The 4,818-nt window shown below is 46.9% G+C and overlaps 1 pseudogene; it reads right to left on the reverse strand.

The window, feature by feature from the left end:
* Positions 1-1,034: 1,034 nt before the first annotated feature.
* LOC107570086 (uncharacterized) lies at positions 1,035-4,157 on the reverse strand (annotated as a pseudogene).
* Positions 4,158-4,818: the final 661 nt, after the last annotated feature.

The raw sequence follows: 4,818 nt of genomic DNA on the forward strand, positions 1-4,818 counted from the left end.
ACTTCCTGTCATGTCTGATCTGTCCTATCACAATAAAGGACGGTCATAAATAACTTTAAATAAATAACACCATAAATAAATACAAAGTGAGAGACTTACTTCTTCTGGAGGTACAGCTGGATCATGAACAATGGGTACTGATCCATCCTTGAGTTTTAACTTTTTAACAAAACCTGCCTTGAATTGTCTCTCATTCAGAAAGCAGTCTGGAGTAAAATGATTTGAGCAGCCAGGCATAAACGAATTTAGTGAAAGTGAAGTGAAGTGACGTGTGGCCAAGTATGGTGACCCATACTCGGAATCTGTGCTCTGCATTTAACCCATCCAAGTGCACACACACAGCAGTGAAACACACACACACCGTAAACACACACCAACAAAGTTGGGGGTTTGGTGCCTTGCTCAAGCGTCTCACCTCAGTCGTGGTATTGAAGTTGGAAGAGAGTGCTGGTATTCACTCCAAAATCAAAATGTCTTGATAATTCAGGTTTCTGGGGGATTATTTTTTTTATAGTTGTAGGATGGTTGTGTCCACACACTGCTAAGACACATTTATATGCAAATAAAGATATTTTGCATCCAATGTCTCCTTTAAAATTAAAATATTATAATCTTAATTCAAGTGATGAAGGATTCCGAAAGTCTGACAGTTATCAGTGTTGAGCACATATTGTAAGTTTAACCCTGCCTGGTTTACATGTTTGAAAATGATTAACGCTTGAAAACATTGGACATTTAGAAAAGTAATCAAAAAGTAATCAAATGTAATCAGTTGCATTACTTTAATAAAGTAATTGAAAAGTTACACTACTTATTACATTTTAAGTAGGGTAACTTGTAATCTGTAACCTATTACATTTCCAAAGTAACCTTCCCAACACTGAGTAGTACACAGAAAACATCTTCTGATGCACGACCTTGGACACATCTTCAGTGTTGTTTCCAGGAGTCACTGGGAGTTTCGGGTCTTACAACAGACACCCTCGTCCTGGCGACCCGACCGAGGCTGATCTGACCTGTGTCCAAGTGGCATTCTACTGCCCCCACTGCACTGATCTGGAAGCTTTTTCTGCTGCCTCCACATTGTTACCTATGGCTTTTCTTCGGTTAACACCTATTATGCCCAACGTACCGTAGGCCTTGCTCAGGGAGTGACTGGCAAACCCCCTGCTGCCCACCTCGACTGGCATACACCTGGTCCTCCATCCATTTCTCCGACAATCCTCCACCAATTATTGGTATTTATCCCTCTTTCTCTCTTGAGCCTCCTCCATTCTCTCCTCCCAGGGCACTGTCAGCTCCAACAAGATCAGTTGTTTTGTGGCCTCAGAGACCAAGATGATGTCAGGTCTCAATTTGGACTGGGTGATGTATGTTGGAATTTTCAGCTGCCTTTCCAGGTCAACTGTCATTACCCAGTCCCGGGCTGTGGAGAGCAAACCTCCTGAGCAGTTTTTCAATGCTTTCTCTGGCTTTTGTCCTTCCCTGACGAAGTGAATAGCCTTGGCTGCAACTTGGGTGTGTCGGCTGTCCTTGATCCCCTTACTGATTGCCTCAGCGATGGATTTGAGGACCTGGTCGTGCCTCCATCGATACCGGCCCTCACCCAGCACCTTGGAGCAGCTGCTCAGGATGTGTTCTAATGTCCCTACTTTGGAACAAAGGGGGCATGCAGGTGTTTCTATTTTGCCCCATGTGCACATGTTGAATGGACATGGGAGGACATCATAGACCCCCTGAATCAAGAACTTGATTCTCTGGGGATTCCACTTCCAGATGTCCTTCCAAGTGATACTCCGCTCCATCGCCTGCTCCCACTTCATCCAGGCGCCCTGCTGCCGCATGGCCACTGCTCTGCTAGTTCGCTCTTACTCGACTGAAGCTCACACCTCCTCCTGTACCAGCCTCTGCCTCTCCTTTCCACCGGCAGAGTCATACCGGGTCGCTCTTAGGCTCCCAAGTCCGGCTCTGCCTTGCGCCACTGTTCCAAGGATGGCCTTGTGCTTCAGCCGAGTCTCTGCTTGCTGGACTGCCTCGGCTGTCCTCCACTTCCTTCCTGTCCTCACAACAATCCCTGCGCCGGACACTTTGGCATCTCTGGATCCAGAGTACTGCAGATGTTCCCGTGCCCGTGCAACGATGAACTCCTCCCTGACTGAGCTAAAAGGGAGCCTGAGCTTGTTGGATTTCCCATATAGCCCAATGTTACTTAGGCTACGCGGTAGACCCAGCCATCTACGTAGATAGCTGCTCACGTTTAGCTCAAAACCTTCTACCACAGTCATGGGGACCTCATAGATAAGCAGAGGTCAGAGGATTCTTGGGAGGATTCTATGCTGGTAGACCCAGGCATCTTCCAGGGAGCCCAGACTTATCAACTGTTCTCAACCATCCCTCCAGGTCAGCACCGGCTGCCTTGATGGAGTCTCTGTCACTCGGTCTACAGTTGAAGACCTTCCCAAGGCTCTTCACCGGACTCTCAGTGACTGACGGGATCTGGTATTCTCCCAGCCTGAAGAGGAATTTGTCTGTAACCTTCCCCTTCATTAGAACCAAGGACCTGGACTTTACAGGTTTGAAGCTCATGCGTGCCCATGTCATGAGTCTCTCCAGCCCCTGAAGAATCCACCTGGCTCTTGGTACCGCCGTTGCTGTCACTGTGAGGTCGTCCATGAAGGCTCTTATGGGCAGTTGCCTTACTCCAGACTTACTGAGGGGACCTCTGCACTCTGTTTCAGCTGCCTTGACCAGCATATTCATCGCCAGCGCAAATAGGGTCACTGAGATGGTGCAGCCAGTGATTATCCCCACCTCCAGCTAGTGCCAGTCAGATGTTAGCTGGCCAGTAGTGACTCTCAAGTGAACTTGCTGTAATAGTCCAGGATGAGATCTTTCACCTTCTGTGGTACATGGTGTTTCTCCAGTGCGACCTTCACCAGCATGTGGGGTATTGAGCCATAGGCATTGGTGAGGTCCAGCCACAGTACTGCCAGGTCCCCTCTACTTTCTCTCGCTTCCCTAATGAGCTGGGTTACCACGCCCGTGTGTTCCAGACAACCTGGAACTCCTGGTATACCCCCCTTTACAGACGTGTCGATATACTTATTGCTCAACAGGAAGTTGGAAAGCCTCTTAGCCACGATGCTAAAGAAGATTTTGCTCTCCTCACTGAGCAAGGAGATAACCCGAAACTGGTCGATATTCTCAGACTTCTCCTCTTTTGGTATACACACTCCCTCAGCATACCTCCATGGCTGGGCGATCTTCCCTCTCCTCCAGATCATCTTCAGGACCCTCCAAAGCCGATGTAGTAGCTTTGGGCAGTTCTTATACACCTTGTAGGGCACTCCACTTGGGCCTGGTGCTGAGCTCGATCTTGCTCTCCTCACCACTTCCTCCACTTCCCTTAGGCTGAGCTCCTTCAGGTCGAAATCTGATGAAGGCTCTGGTGGTGTTATCAGCACATCACATGGACCCAGCGTTTGTTCTCTAATGGGGTCACTATAAGTGGCCTTGAGGTGGCCATTTATAGCATCCTTGGAGCAGATGAGGCGGCCAGCCCTCTTTTGGCCAAGGAGCTGCTTGGTCAACTTGAATGGATTGGCCAAGAATGGTGCCCTCTTCCTGGCTCTCTGCCCGCCATAAGGTCAATAGTTGTTTCCTTAGGATTGCTCTCACATCTGCTAGGCCAGCTCTCTCGACTTCCCCCGCTGACTTGTATTGCCTCTTTAGCAGCCTGAGTTCTTCCCTGAGGCACTGGATTATCCTTGCTCTGTGGCTTGGAGCATATGCCGATGGAGCAGGCTTGGATGCCTCAGTTCCAAATCGCTCAGCTGCAATGTTCACTATGAGGGTGGTCATTGTTCTCAATCGGTGGTCCACATCCCCCTTAGCTGTTACTTCCAGGACCTGGCTTACATCTTCATCAAATTGTTGCCACTCAGCTCTCTTAGAAGATTTGGGCCACTGAATCCTCGGCTGAACCAAAGGGGCACAGCCAGTTGTTATGACTGCAGCTTGCCGGCATTGGAGGCCCTGTGGGTTGTCGAGTGATGCTGTTTCTTGGGTTATGGTGGCAAGTGAGCTGATGGCAGCCGGCGTTGGCGACACTAGGAGGCTCTGGGCACTGTGGGTTGCCTCCAGGCCTAGCTCCTCCTGCGTCTTACCAGTAATAGTAGTAGTACCATTAATAGTAGCCATTTAGTCAACACTATAACTGTACTAAATACTGTGTTACTACAGTGTATTTTTTTCCAATTACTACTAGTAGAACCCCTACTGGCAGTTTCAGTTGTACACCATACTACTAGTAGTAGCAGTACTACTAATCCAATAACTAGTACTTATTGTAGTAAAACATAATTATACCGGTGCTATTATTACTATTACTACTAGTAGTAGTAGTAGAACCTCTACTTGCAGTCATTGTAGGACATCCTAAAACTATCAGTAGTAGAAATATTAGTAGTACAATTACTAGTAGTCATTTAGTAAACACTTTAACTGTACTAAATACTGTTCTACTGCTGTTTTTATTATTACTACTACTGGTAGAAGCCCTATTAGCAGTTTAGTAGTACACCAAAATACTTGTAGTAGCAATACTACTAGTCTAATATCTAGTATTGAACAATAATTCTACCAGTGCCATTATTACTATAATTACTACTAGTAGTAGAACCTCTGTTTGCAGTCATATAAGAACATCCTACTATTAGTACTATGTAATAAATTCCACTGAAGTTGAGCATAGCGAGAACCCAAGTACAGTTTAATCCCAAACATGAACAGACACAAAATAAACAGGATCTTGGCAAA

The sequence above is a fragment of the Sinocyclocheilus grahami genome, unplaced genomic scaffold (genome assembly GCF_001515645.1).
Source record: "Sinocyclocheilus grahami isolate Dianchi unplaced genomic scaffold, SAMN03320097.WGS_v1.1 scaffold1412.1, whole genome shotgun sequence".
Taxonomy (NCBI): domain Eukaryota; kingdom Metazoa; phylum Chordata; class Actinopteri; order Cypriniformes; family Cyprinidae; genus Sinocyclocheilus; species Sinocyclocheilus grahami.